This window comes from Antechinus flavipes, chromosome 4 (assembly GCF_016432865.1).
Source record: "Antechinus flavipes isolate AdamAnt ecotype Samford, QLD, Australia chromosome 4, AdamAnt_v2, whole genome shotgun sequence".
Lineage (NCBI taxonomy): Eukaryota > Metazoa > Chordata > Mammalia > Dasyuromorphia > Dasyuridae > Antechinus > Antechinus flavipes.
Window position 1 is genome coordinate 470,579,917 of NC_067401.1, and position 15,175 is coordinate 470,595,091.

Consider the following 15,175-nt stretch of genomic DNA (forward strand, 5'->3'; position numbering starts at 1 on the left):
ACAGGAAGGGTACAAGATGATTCCTCCTATAGACTCCAAGAGTGGAATCACAAATATATCACACCAGAATAAATCTCACAACTCTCATATAGTTCTCCTTTGTTTCCGAAGGGGAGCAAACTGAAATCACTATGTTGCAACTGATTTACGGCGTGTCCGATTGTGGCTGATCAGAACAATACGAAATAGTCCACACAAACATTTGGGGTAGCTTAGATAATTTTGTGTATTTTGTGTTTGTTTTCTTCAGGCTAATTCAATTCTGCTTTATTCATAGAGCACAACACCTATTTGGAGTATAGGGGGTGTTCAGGAAAGACTGGTACCTCTGGGGTGACGGCTGCTGAGCGCTTTCTGGGGCTGCTTCCACCTGATCCATCTCTTGCCTGTGGCTCCAAGAAGCTTTAGCATGTACAGCGGCCACACCCTGGTAAACTGCTTCAGCAGAGAGCTAAACCAGGGCAAGGAGTAATATATATATATATATATATATATGTTTGTGTGTGTGTGTGTACATATATATTATATATATATACACACACATGTACATATATACATGTACAATGTAATATAGGTACCTATATGCTACATACATACATACATCACAGTAGAAATAATACTTCACTTGCCTGTGTCCCCTTCTGAATTTCCTTCATTCTTGTCTGTGTATTTTTGAATGCTTATTTGAGATCTTTTCTTTTTTCCTTTCTGAAACACGGTTACTGATTCTCTTTCCCTCCACAACTCTGTCTCCTGCTCTTTTTAAGTACAATCAAGGAAAAGAAATCCACAAATTAGTCTTATTAAAAAATGTCTCATTTTCATCTCGTTACCTCTTTTCCAAGAGATGGGCAGGTGTTTTTTTTTTTTTTTTGGGGGGTGGCTAAATGTTTTTTATTTTAGATAATCAAATGATGTTTTTTTTTTTTTAAACAATGTCTCTACTCCAAATAAATCCAGGTAAAAAAATAAATGAATAAGACTCAAGATGACATCCCAAATACTATGTAGATGGCAAAAAAAAAAAAACAAAAACAAAAACAAAACAAAACAAAAAAAAAAACCCCAGCAGTTAGGCAATTAAAAAGGACTTGGCTGACTCTGTTAAAAATTTGTTTTTTTATTTCTAAGCCATCCTTAAAGAAAACCATATATGGGATTGTACCATCCTCATGGAAATCCAAGAGAGTCACTGCGCCATCTTCATGTTTTCACCTATGAAAGAATTAATATTTTGTAAAATGATCAAGGATATGTTTGATTTGTTCTGCAGCTTGTAGCATAACGGAGTTTGACTTTATCCAGCTTGTGTTCTTCAAGCCAGATTGATTGATTGATTTCATGGAGTCGCTGATGTACTTTTTCTAGGACTCTTTTGTGAAACTCGTTTCTTGCAGATGATGGTTTGTGGCTATGTCAGCTCCCATGATTGTAGGAGCGTCTGTTCCTCTACTCTCGAGACCTTTGGCAGAGGCATTTCCACCAATGAGGGACATCAGGGATACCCTCTGTCCTACTGACTAGCTTCCCCTTCCCCTTCAGACAGAGCCTGTCTGGCAATCTCCCGTTGCAAATGTCAGGGAACATCTCATCCTGGCTGATGGTCCTGGGAGATGATCATGGTGACAGAAGGAGGGAAGGGGAGCTGGTGGTGGTGACAGCCCTAGCACTACGGGGCTCAGTCTGAGAGGGATTCACGGAGGGGTGTTTGAGGGGGAAGGGGGACAAGTGGGAGCGAGCTTTAGCACCAGGCAGAGGGGAGGTGGACAATTTTGGTTCTATGAACCAGGGGGATTTCCATATGGGCTGAAGGGCAGGAAGTCTTCACCTGAAGTCTATAAACTTTAAAACAAAAGATATTTCATTAATAGTGTTCCAATATAATTTATTTCCTATTCCCCAAAATGAAGAGCATAAGTAGCAATTCAGCTGAACTTTTCCCAACGTTCCCTTCCAAACTCCAAAATAATACCTGACGGGTAACGATGGAGCCCGCAAAAGGTTCCGGAGACATTCTTCTGGCCCAAGAGACCGTGGGATGTGTCCAGGATGGTGGCTGATCTGGAGTGCAGGGAAGCCGGGGTATCCCAAGGCCACAGCACCAGCCACGGGCCTTGGAGCCACAGCCACGGGACGACGGCAGCTTCCGGAGCTCTCAGCCCACCAGTGGTGATGTGGCCCGACAGCTGATCAGATGGTGATTGTGGGGATCCTTTGTGGACTGGATTTACAGATGTAAAAGCCCGCTGCATCGCTCCCAGGTTGGAGGGAGCATCACCCCAGACTTCAGACTTTTCTTGCTGCTCTTTTCAGAGCTAGTTCTGGAGATCTGGGAGTTTTGGGTACTTTAAGGTGCTATGATCCAAGGAAATGTAAGAGCTTGAGCTCTTATTCTTACCCCCAAAGGGCCCTTTTCCCTGTAGCTACAAGTGCTGTCCCTCGTTGTAGCTCTGGGACTCAACCAGGTTCTCCCCTCTCCTGAGGTCCCAAATGCTGCTTTCTGCCTTAGAACTGAGACGAGGGCCCCTCTGAGTACAACTGAGCATTCTTCTCTGCCCTGGAACATCAGGGCTCCTATACCCTCCGCAAGTGGTGGGGATTTTCTCCGGACGTAGGCGCTTTGACCTATTTTGTTGCTATTTTCTTCTGAGTGCGTATTCTGATCTTCCTCATCATCTTTCTATGGTCAGAATCTTTTTCTGCTGTCTGCTCATTTTCCTAGCCTGTTCCTCGACTTTTAACTCTTTCTTAAAGTAGGGCTCTGTTTGCAGGGCAGAGGGAGCATTGTCCCAACTTCAGGATTTTGTGCAGCTGTTTTCAGGGCTCCTTCTACAGATCTGACCACGAGCTCTCTTTTCTACCCTGGAGGTGGAAGGATTGGCCCCTCTCCTCCCCCCACCACTGCAGCTGCAAGACCAAGTGTGTTAAAGCAAGTTTGCCAACGCTGGGGCCAGGCCCAGGTCTGGGGCTGTGCTGGTGCGGCCTGTGCTGGGGCAGCCTGCCGGAATCCCACCCTGGGGCTACAGACCCTCTTCACTGACCTCCAAGTCTTCCTGGAGTCTCCACAAGCCTCCAGTGCTGCTGCTGATTGAGAGGTCCTGCCTGGCTGACGCTGGGACCAGGTCTGGAGCCCGGGCTGGGGCTGGGGCTGGGGCTGAGGCCCCAGGAGGGACTGAAGTGGGGCTGGGGCTGGGGCTGAAGCTGGGGCTGGGTCTAGGTCTGGGGCCAGGGATGCCCTGATACGGCTTGCGCTGGGTTCTCACCTGATTCCAGAGACCTCTTCTGCTGAGCTTCCAGGCCTTCTTTGTGTCTCTGGGCTGAGAGGTCTGGAAGCCACCAGTTGTGCCCCTGATTGGGAGGTGCTGCTTAGCTGACTTCATGGCAAACTAGGGTCTGGGTTTGGGTTTGGGTTTGGATCTGGGTCTGGGTCTAGGCTTGGGTCTGGGCCTGGGTCTGGGTCTAGGCCTGGGTCTGGGCCTGGTTCTGGGTCTGGCCTGGGTCTGGGCCTGGGCCTGGGTCTGGGCCTGGGTCTGGGCCTGGGTCTGGGGCTAGGGCTGGGCCTGGGGCTAGGCCTGGGCCTGGGTCTGGGTTTAGGCCTAGGTCTGGTCTGGGACTAGGCCTGGGCCTGGGTCTAGGACTGGGTCTGGCCTGGGCCTGAGTCTGGGTCTGGGCCTGGGGCTAGGGCTGGGCCTGGGGCTAGGGCTGGGTCTGGGGCTAGGGCTGGGTCTGGGCCTGGGTCTGGGTTTAGGCCTAGGTCTGGTCTGGGTCTAGGCCTGGGCCTGGGTCTGGGTTTGGGCCTGGGGCTAGGGCTGGGTCTGGCCTGGGCCTGGGGCTAGGTCTGGGTCTGGGCCTGGGGCTGGGTCTGGGCCTGGGGCTGGGCCTGGGCCTGGGCCCCAGCAGGGACTTAGGTGAGGCCGGGCCAGGGCCTGCCCTGGTGTGGCTTGCACTGGGCTTGCATGCTGGGCTCCCACCTGGTTCTGAGGCCTTTCCTGCTGGGCTTCCAGGCCGTCCTGCGTCTCTGGCTGAGAGATCTGGAAGCTGCCAGTCCTGCCCTGATTCGGAGGTGCTGCTCGGCTGCCCGGGCGCTGGCTGCGGGCCTGCACTGGCGTGGCCTGCACTGGGACCGCAGGCTGGACTCCCTCTGTCCCAGACTTTTCGGCTGAGCTTTCCTTCAGCTGGAAAATGTTCTGCTCCGTCTGTTGGGTGTCGTGACGCCTTAAAATGTGGTTCAGAGTTGTTGTTTAAAGGCATTTGGAGCAGTTTGGGGAAGAGGTCGCGGGTTCCGGCCTTTACTCCTCCATCTTGGCTTCGCCTCCACCCCGGTCAGAAAATACAAGATCTGAACAGTCTCTACATTAACCGACCAGAGGCTTGAAAAAGGATCTTCTGGAGAGCGGGGGAGCTAGCTTAGAACCAAGAATCCCCTCCCCACAAAACTGAGGATAATCCTTCAGGGGAAAAGGTGGAAATTCGATGAAATAAAGCACTTTCAAGCATCCATGATAAAAAACCAGAGCAGAATAAAAAAAAAAAAAAAAAGATTTTCAAACACAGGACTCAGGAAAAGCCCAGGGAGGGAATCAGGAAAGTGGGATCATGGGGGACATTTATCTGTTCACGTTCCTACATTGGAGGTTGCTGCTAGTGACTCATTAGAACTTTCTCATCATTATGGCAGTTAGAAGGAGTATATATACATAGACAGGGGACACAGGAGTGACTTGAATATGGGGGGATAATGTCTAAAAAAATAAAATTAAGGGGCGAGAGAGGAATACTGGGAGAAAGGGAAAGGGAAAGGTAGAATAACAGAAATTATCTGCCATAAAAAGAGGCAAGAAAAAGCTTTCCCAGTGAGGGCAAAAAGGGGAGGGGAGGGGGAGAGAAGGGGAAGGGGAAGGGGAGTGAGTGAACCTTACTCTTATCAGAATTGACTCAAAAGGGAAATAACATACAAACTAAAAATGGGAATAGAAATCTATTTTATCCTGCAGGAAAGTAGGAGAGAGATAAGATATGGGAAGGGAGGGGAGGGTGATAGAAGAGAACAGATTTTGGGGGAGGGAGTGGGCAGTGGCAAAACACTTTTAAGGAGGGACGGGGTCAAGGGAGAGATAGAAGAGACTAAATGTGCACAAAATACAATGAACAATAGTCACTGGAACAAGCATTTGAAGCAAGATCTGATTTCTCAAATGTAGAGTCAAAGTTATACATTTATTAAAAATTTCCCAATTGACAAATAATGAAAATGATATGAATTATATATTTATATATATAGCCCAAAAAACCATAAAATTATGCATATCTCTTGACCTAATAATATCGTTACTAGACATGAATTCCAAAAGAGATTTTTTTTTTGGCTTAGGCAATTAGGGTTGTGACTTGCCCAGGGTCATGGGTCACGCAGCCAGGAAGTATTAAGTGTCTGAGGCCAGATTTGAATTCAGGTCCTCCTGACTTCAGGGCTGGTGCTCCATATACTGCACCACCTAGGTGGCCAAGATATTTTTTTTAAAAGGAAAAGGACCAATATGTACAAAGTATTTTTAGCAGCTCTCTTCTCAGGGACTGCCTGTCAGGTGGGGAATGGCTGAATAAATTGGTTATGTAGTTATGATGGAATACAATTGTTTTATGGAGCAGGATGCTGTTTCAGTTGTGTCCTTTCGCAATGATCTTATTTAGGGTGTTCTTGGCAAAGATACTGGAGTTCTTTGCCATTTCCTTTTTCAGTTCAGCTTACAAATGAAGAAACCGAGTCAGACAGTGAAGTGACTTATCAGAGTCACACAGCTACTAAGTATCTGATGCTGAATTCGAACTCAAGTCCCTGACTCCAGGTCTATTCACTGCATGTAGCTGCCCAGCAGTACCATTACTCGGTCTGTATCCCAGAGAGAGAAAAGGGAAAGGGCCTAAATGTACAAAAATACTGATAGTGGCTCTTTTAGTGGTAGTAAAGAATTGGAAACTGAAGAGTGCCATCAATTGGGGAATGGCTGAGTAAGCAGATTATGTGATTATGATGGGGGGCTATTGTTCTATAAGAAATGACAAGCACTTAACACTTCCTGGCCTTGGGCAAGTCACTTAACCCCAACTGTCTCAGCAAAAAACAAACAAACAAACAAACAAACAAACCAAACCAAGCAGGATGGCTTCGGAAAAGCCCGGGAAGACACAGAAACTGATGCAAAGTGAAGTGAGCAGAACCAGAAGAGTATTGTACACAGTAATAGCAACATTGTAAGAGAACTGACTGTGAATGACTTAAGTTATCGATACATGACAATTCCTGAAGAACTCATGATGAAAAATGCTCTCTACTTTTGGAGAAAGAAGTGATGGAGTCTGAAGGTCAATTAAAGCATACTTGTTCCATTTTATTTTTCCTTTTTTTTTTTTTAAGGTAATTTGTTAGCAATATTTCTTGCCTTTGCCATTGGAGAAGGATTGAAACGAAAGAATTTTGGAAACTTTTCAAAAAGTCAATGTTAAAAATACAGAAATAAAATAAAAATATAACTGATTTGTTTGTAATCCTCTGTACTTTATTTTATGCATTTAAAAATTATTTGGAAAAATGTTCTCTTGACTTGGCCAGATCATCCCAGAATGTTCAGGACCCAAGTAAGTTAAGACTTTCTGCTCTGAGGGGTGATTGAATTTACTTTAGAATCCAAGGTTCTGTGATCCTCCCATTCCACAGCTAGGAAATGGGGAATGGAGAGTCAGAGCCAGCCCCCAGTCTAAAGACTAGGGAGTACGAGTTCCTCAAAATGAATAATCTTCGGGAAGGAGTGGCCGGCTTTGGGATCTAGAGGGCTTCATGCTGAAACATCTTCTCTCTCCACATCTGGCTTAGGTCACCAGGAGAAACTGATGTATTTATTTCACCCCCTTAACATCTGTCTCTGTCACTGAAGCCTCATTGGGCTCGGGCAGAAGACAAGATGGCCCTCTCCCCCAGGAGGCCTGGCAACGCAGGACCAGCAAGGGCTGGGACTGGGGCTGACCATGAGGAAGATGAAAGGAGATTGTCATCGTCCAGCCTGGAAATATGTTGGCAGCTCTGTGGGAGTGGGAGTGGGTGAGGGGGAAGCAGCAGTAATATCGTAGTAGGGGGGACGGAGGCTACTAGATTCAAGGCAAAATGCTGAATCTTTCTCTTTTACAAGCATTTAAAATCCTGGTTCTTCCTCCCCCTTCATAAGGCGGAAGGAGTGCCATGATGACATGGGTCATAGATTTCACAGCCTGTGATTTTGGCTGTGATTTTGGAGGGATCTCTCTCATTCTCCTTCTTGGTGAGAGGAGAGGGCTAGAGGAGATGGCCATTATTCTGTGATTCTGTGAATTTAAGTCACTGACACTTTGGCTGGGAGAAGGAACAGAAGGGGTCACGGAGTCCCATCTCTCCAGCCATTTTAGGGATATGCAAGCTTGGGCCCTTGGCAGGGAGTCACAATCCCTAAAATTTACCCTCCATTTCCTCCTTATCTTATAAAGCAGGGACGAAAGCACCTGTTCTGCTGACCTCACAGACTTGTTGTGAAGGTCAAATAACAATAAAGTAAATGAGTGCCCATAAGAAAAGTTAAAATGTCAAATGACGCATAAGACAAAGGAAAACAAATGTTCTGTAGAAAGGTCCTGACTTGGTAGGAATCCAAGAGTTCTTTAAAAACATGCTGGAGCTAGAGAAAAGGGCACATAGCTCTAGTCCATGACTGGCATATTGTATGCGTGTAAGCCCAGCAGTAGCTGAGTTCAAAGGAGTTTTTTTGGGTGTAGTTGTGGGCTTTTTTTTTTTTAATTTAATAAACTGATATACATATTTTAATATTTCTGAAATTCTTGAGTATATTACTTTAAAAATTTTTATAGTAATTTTCTATTTTTAAAAATATATACAAGGATAGTTTTCAACATTCACCCTTGTAAAACCTGTGTTCCAAATTTTTCTCCTTCCCCACCTTCCCCCTCCCTAGTCCCTTAGACAGCAAGCAATACAATATAGGTGAAACATATACAATTCTCTTAAATGTATTTTGTCACGCAGCTCAGTAATCAGATCAAAAGGGGAAAAATGAGAAAAAAACAAGCAAACAAACAACAACAACAAAAAGATTGAAAATGCCATGCTGTAATCCACACCCAATCTCCACAGTCCATTCTCTGGATGCAGATGGCTCAATCCATCCCAAGGACTTTCCAGTATGACTGTGCAAGAGATTGCATAGTGTCTTGCTCTTAGTGATCAACAAATGATTGTTGAATTGGATTGAGTTTAATTTTAAAAGTAGATTTGGGATTTAATGGACCCTGAAATTGAGCTGTATTCCAAAATCGAATGACTCTGAAATGAAGAGGATGCAATTTTGTTCATGGGGTGACTTTGGTTCTATTCAGGTATTGTTATTCTGTCTGACTCTTCCTCATCTTTTTTTTGGCATAAGGCTCATTTTACAAATAAGGAAACTGAGGCAAAAAGGGTAAAATGGCTAGTCCAGGAAGACAAAGGAATATAAACTCATCTGTAATTTAACAGAGCACTTCAAAGCAGAGATTGCTTCTCTGTGGTTGTTTGCTTGCTTTTTTTTTTTTTTCCTTTCTCATTTTTTTCTTTTTGATTTGATTTTTTTATGCATCATGCTAAATGTGAAAATACATATAATTTCAAAAATAATTAAAATTAGGAAGATTAAGGAATATAAACTCACCTATAATTGAGCAGATCACTTCAAAATAGAGATTGCTGTCTCTGTGGCTCTCTTGCTTTTTTTTTTCTTTTTTTCTTTTTGATTTGATTTTTCTTATGCAGCATGCTAAATGTGAAAAAAATAATATATATGTATGTATACATATACATATATATATATATAAATAATTTTGAAAATAATTAACATTAGGAAGACTAAGGAATATAAACTCACCTATAATTTAGCAGAGCACTTCAAAGTATAGAGATTGCCACTTTGTAGTTGTTTGCTTTTTGTTTCTTTCTCATTTTGTTTTCCTTTGATTTGATTTTTCTTAAATGTGAAAATATGCATAAATAAATGTATAAATAAATATATCTAAATAATTTTAAAAATAATTTAAAATAATTAAAGTTAGATTAAAGTATAACAACTCACCTATAATTGAGCAGACCACTTCTCTATGATTGTTTGCTTTGTTTTTCTTATTTTTTATTTGATTTTTTTATGTAGCATACTAAATGTAGAAATAATTAAAAATAATTAAAATTAGCAAGATTAAGGAATATTTATGCACTTATAATTGAGTAGAACATTTCAAAATAGAGATTGCCACCTCTGTGGTGGTTTGCTTGCTTTTTTTCCTTTTTGTTTTTCTTTTTAATTTGATTTTTCTTAAATGTGAAAATATGTATAAATAAATAAAATATGTATAAATAATTAAAATTAGAAAGATTAAGGAATATGAACTCCCTTATTTAGCAGAGTGCTTCAAAATAGAGATTGCTTGCTTTTTCCTTTTTGGTCTCATTTTTCTTATGTAACATGATAAATGTGGAAATATGTGCAGATAAATTTGAAAATAATTAAAATTAGGAAGATTAATTATTTATAATTTAGCAGAGTGCTTCAAAATAGAAATTGCCATCTCTGTGGTTATTTGCATTTTGTTTTTGTTTTTTCTCATTTTATTTTCTTTGATGATCAGATTTTTCTTATACAGCATGCTAAATGTGGAAATATGTATATATAATTTTAAAAATAATTAAGATTACTTAGACTAAGGAGTATCAACTTACCTATAATTGAACTGATCTCTTCAAAATAGAGATGACTACCTCTGTGATTATTTGATTGCTTTTTGTTTTCCTTTTTGATCTGATTTTTCTTATGCAGTATGCTAAATGTGAAAATATGTACAAATAGTTAAGAAATAATTAAAATTAGTTAGATTAAGGAACATCAACTCATCTATAATTGAGCAGACTGCTTCAAAGTAGAGATTGCCACTGCTGTAGCTGTTTGCTTGTTTTTTGTTTTCTTTCTCATTCTGTTTTCCTTTTTGAGCAGATTTTTCTTATGCAGCATGCTAAATGTGGAAATATGTATAAATAATTTAAAATAATTAAAATTAGTTAAGACTAAGGGACATCAATTGACCTATAATTGAGCGGATCTCTTCAAAATAGAGATGGTCACCTCTGTAATTGCTTGTTGTTTGTTTTCTTTCTCATTTTTTTTCCTTTTTGATCTGGTTTTTCTTATGCAGCATGCTGAATGTGAAAATATGTGTAAATAAATTTGAAAATAATTAAAATTAGAAAGATTAAAGAATATTAATTCACTTACAATTTAGCAGAATGCTTCAAAATAGAGATTGCCACCTCTGTGATTATTTGCTTGCTTTTTGTTTTCTTTCTCATTTTCCTTTTTGATCTGATTTTTCTTATCTGCAACATGTTAAATGTGGAAATATGTACAAATAATTAAAGATAATTAAGATTAATTAGACTAAGGAATATCAACTCACCTATGATTGAGCCAATTGCTTCAAAATAGAGATCGCCACCTCTGGTTATTTGCTTGCTTTTTTTTTTCTTCTCATTTTGTTTTCTTTTGTGAGCTGATTTTTCTTATGCAGCATGCTAAATGTGGAAATATGTATAATTAATTAAAAATAATTAAAATTAATTAAAGAGCATCAACTCACCTATAATTGAGCAGATCTCTTCAAAACAGAGAGCTATTTTGTGGTTGTTTGCTTTTTGTTTTCTTTCTTATTTTTTTCCTTTTTGATTTGGCTTTTCTCATCTGCAGCATGCTAAATATGGAAATATATACATAATTAAAGATAATTAAGATTAATTAGACTAAGGAATATCAACTCACCTACAATTGAGCCGATTGCTTCAAAATAGAGATTGCCGCCTCTGTTATTTGCTAGCTTTTTTTTCTCATTTTATTTTCCGTGTTGATCTCATTTTTCTCCAGTGTGCTGCATGGGAGAGTGTGTCTCTCTAATTAGTCACTGAGATAAGTCAGACTAAGGAATACCACCTCCCCTGTAGCCGAGCAGACCGCTTCATGATTGCCACCTCCCCGGGATCGCCGAGCAGCCGAGATAGAAGAGAACGCCGCATTTAGAACGTGCGGACAATGCACAGAACGTACCAAAGTTTCTGACAAAGACCATTAGAACCCAAAATTAGAGCCAGTTTGAGCACAAAAAGTAATGATTGACCCCTGAATTTAGTATGCTGGGGGGCCTTGGCAAGAGGAAAAAGGATGGCAAGGTCCAAGCTTCCCGGCGTCCGCGAAATGGCTGCAAGGGCCGCAGGCTCTTGGGTGGGTCCGGCCAAGAATGGAGAACTAAGCCCCCTCGCAACGTTATGGGCCAGGAGACAAACAGCTCAACCGCTACAAGAACTCCAGGAGCTGCCAGGGGAAACTGTCGCCGCCGCCGTCGCCGCCGCTGCTGCCGTCGCCCAATGGGGTGCGTTATCTGCATGATGGATTTTGTGTACGGGGACGCAATCCGTTGCCTCCCTTGTCTACACAGCTACCACGTCCACTGCTTAGATGACTGGTTTCTCTACTCTTTATCGTGTCCCTGCTGCTTTGAGCCCGTAGATCCGGCTTGGTTTTACTCTTGCTGTTAAGACCTGGAACGCGGCGGCCATCATGGCCCTGGTCTTCTTTAGGTGAGCCCCGGGGGAGGGGGGCGGCCCCAGATGCCCCAACCAGCCCTTGGCCACTCTGGGGGGACACGGCCAAATAATATTAAAAGGACGCTAGAGATTTTGGTGGTCCGTGGACGTCCCGGCGTGAGCCAGCCCCAGCCAGACACTTGGGGGTGGGGGGTGGGGAGCGCTTCACTTGGGTTCAGTAACCACGGTTTTTTCTGTTGCCCCCATCCCCTCTCCCAGCCCCTCCTCCGGTTGAACCTTTAAAAATGACCCTGAAAGTTAATCTTTTTCTCTTAACCCCATAATCTTGAGCCTTCGAGCTCAGGACCCGAAGCCATCGGGCTGAGGAACGTTGGGCCGGCGGCCATCTAAGGAAGGCGAAGTCGTTGGCCACCGCAACGGCGGGCGAGGATGAGCTGAAAGCTACTTTCGACACCCCCTCACTGCCCCAGTTTTAAAATTGATCATTTTCCATGGTCCACCGATAATGTTAAAAATACCCAAATGGCCATTGGCGGGAAAAATCATCCCCCCGCCCCGATCCGAGGGCTCCCCGGGGAGGGAGGCGGTTTGTATCTTAATTTCAGGACTCAAATGTCACCGTTAGGATTGGGGGACAACGGAGGAGGAGGAACAGCTGCTGCTGGGACCTTTACTGGGGGGGACAAAGAAAAACCGGGGAGTTTTTAGTATCAAGCCAGAAAATCTGAATTTCTCCCCTAATCTGCCACCATTATACCCTCTGAGGATGTGAGAAAGACCCTTAATATGTCCCTCCTCATCCCTCACTGTGCCAAATCCCAAATTCTTTTGGGTCAGAATCCCGGCCTCCCCCCAGTTGGGTCAACAGTCAGTTTCCACTCTAATAATCATCCCCGGGAGTTGGACAAATGGGATCGGGTTGTTCAACTGTCCTGCCCTTATTCCCGGACAGGTTGAACCTCGATTACATTAGTCTCGGTCTAGAGCTGACAATAGGTTATGTGTGAGCTACTCTGGGAAACCGGGTTTTGAGGGGTGGGGTAGGCCAAATTCTGGGGATACAGAGAGGAAATCAGAGGGTTTCACATATATAGTTCACCTGCGGCAGAATGGCTGCCATCAACATAACAGACTCCCTCACCCATCCCAGAGCATCTCCTTTCTGTTGGCCAGACCCTTATCCTGGTCATTGTGGGTGTCCCTTCCCCCCAATAAGCTAGAGAGGAGCCTCATAGATCAGAGCAGAAGAGATTAACAGGGTCCCTGATAACATGGAAGAGGAGCAACAAAATAAGTTATATATTAAAGAGAAAAGAAAGGAAAGGGAAGGGAAAGGGGGGAAAGACGAGAAAGGGAAGGGAGAAGGGAAGGGAAGAGAAGGAAAGGGAAGGAAAGGAAAGGAAAGGAAAAAGAAGAGGGAAAAAGGAAAGGAAAAGGAAGGAAAGGAAAGGGGGAAGAACAAGAGAAAGATGGGAAGGAAAGGAAAGAGAAAGGGAGAAGGGAAGGAAAGAAAAGGGGAAAGGACAAGAGAAAAAAGGAAAGGGGAAAGAAGAGAAAGAGAAGGGAAGGAAAGAAAAGGGGAAAGGACAAGAAAAAGGGAAGGGAGAAGGGAAGGAAAGGAAAAGGAAGGGAAGGGAAGAGAAGGAAAGGGAAGAAAGAAAGGAAAGGGAAGGGAGAAGGAAAGAGAAGGAAAGGGGAAAGAGAAGGAAAGGGAGAGGGAAAGGAAGGGAAGGGAATGGGAAAGGGAAGGAGGGGAAAAGGAAGAAGAGGATAGGGGAAAGGAGAGGAAAGGAAGGAGAGGAGGAAAGAAAAAGAGAAAGGGAGGGGAAGGAAAGGGGAAAGAAGAGAAAGAGAAGGGAAGGAAAAGGGAAAGGGGGAAGAACAAGAGAAGGGAAGGGAGAAGGAAAGAGAAGAAAAAAGGGAGAAGGGAAGGAAAGGAAAAGGAAGGGGGAAAGAGAAGGAAAGGGAGAGGGAAAGAGAAAGGGAGGGGAAGGAAAGGGGAAAGAGAAAGGGAGAAGGGAAGGAGAGGAAAGGGAAGGAAAGGAAAGGAAGAAAAAGAAAGGGAGGGGAAGGAAAGGGGAAAGAAGAGAAAGAGAAGGGAAGGAAAAGGAAAACAGAAAGGAAAGGGGAAAGGAGAGGAGGAAAGAAAAAGAGAAGGGAAGGGAGAAGGAAAGAGAAGGAAAGGGAAAGGACAAGAGAAAAGAGGAAAGGGAAGGAAAGGAAAAGGAAAACAGAAAGGAAAGGGAAGAAAGAAAAGGAGCTCTAAAGGGATCTTAGAGAAGAGTATTTTGAATAAAGATTAAGCTAGCAAGGATGGTTGGGAATTTTCAGCTCTCCTCTTTTGCAAATGAAGAAATTGAAATCTAATGAGAGGGGAAATGAACTATTGTAAAGTCACAATTTATAGGATATTCTGAATTTTCTAGCTCCGTAATATTGTAGCCCCTGGGAACCATGAACAAGGTTCTGTTAGGACCCAGAGAGAAAGAACGGAGCCATATGGATTTGATGCTTTCTCAGCAGGGAAGAGTCCCCCAGAAGATAACCTAGGGATTGTTAAGATTTTAGAAAAGGGGCTGAGGGCAAGGGTTTTAAATTTCAAACATAGGCATACTCTGTAGCCTTTAAGGGGTAACAGAACCTGAGCTGTTGGGAAGATAGGAAAACTCTGGACCTCATTTACTAGAAATACCCTTTTCCCTTTTAGGTTGGCCTTTGGTTATGAAAACACTATGAGATAAAGGACTCCATTCATAGGATAGTAAGCTGGCAGGGACCTTAGAGATTAATCAAGCTATAAAGTGCCTACTATGTGTCAAGCATGCTTAAGTATAGGAGGAACAAAATAAATGAAATAATCCCCAGTCCAAACCCTGAAATTTACAATTGAGGAAACTGAGGTCCAGAAAGAAGTGATTTGCTAAAAGTTGCATAGTAATAGTATTTGAACTCAGCTCCTTTGACAAAATGCTCATCATTACTCTTTTTAGGCATTGTTTCCCCCGGCTGGTCTATTTAAAACAAATAGCTCAAAACCTTTCTTTTACAGGAGAATTTGTCTAATCTGGCTTGACTGAACTTTTTGGTGCGCTTGTGTGTGTATGCTTGGGCCTGCTCCTCCTAGCCAGTCCTTGTTGACTGTCAGTGATGGAGGAGTAGGTGGGTGGAAGCCCTTGTGGTGGCTCTGTTCTAATGGTTATCATTTCTGTCTCATTGTCTACAGACCAGAAGAACATCACACCTCAGAACATCTTGCAAGCAGTCCGGCTTCATTAACATCAGGCAGCAAACCCTAATAAACAGCATTTACCAAAACCCCGGCGTCCTCCGGTTTGTGGAAGAACGACATTGACAGGACACCTGAGAAGTATATCTGGTCATTTCTCTGCCCATCCTCTGCCAGTCTAATGGAGAAATGATTAGACTGGCTTAGGTTGGTGCAAAGGGGCAGGGGGGCCCTGGGGGAGGGGTTGGGGGGGAGGTGGATTTCTACTGCATTCTGGGTCCTCCCCCAAACAC

General features: G+C 43.3%; 1 long non-coding RNA gene and 1 pseudogene across 1 annotated transcript; one reads left to right on the forward strand and one right to left on the reverse strand.

Moving 5' to 3' along the window:
* Window positions 1-637: 637 nt before the first annotated feature.
* LOC127560539 (translationally-controlled tumor protein homolog) lies at window positions 638-4,490 on the reverse strand (annotated as a pseudogene).
* Window positions 4,491-10,524: 6,034 nt separating this feature from the next.
* Window positions 10,525-14,971, forward strand: LOC127560540 (uncharacterized). The gene is made up of 2 exons (XR_007953353.1): window positions 10,525-11,689; window positions 14,880-14,971. It is a non-coding gene; the product is annotated as an uncharacterized LOC127560540 (long non-coding RNA).
* The last annotated feature ends 204 nt before the right edge of the window (window positions 14,972-15,175 follow it).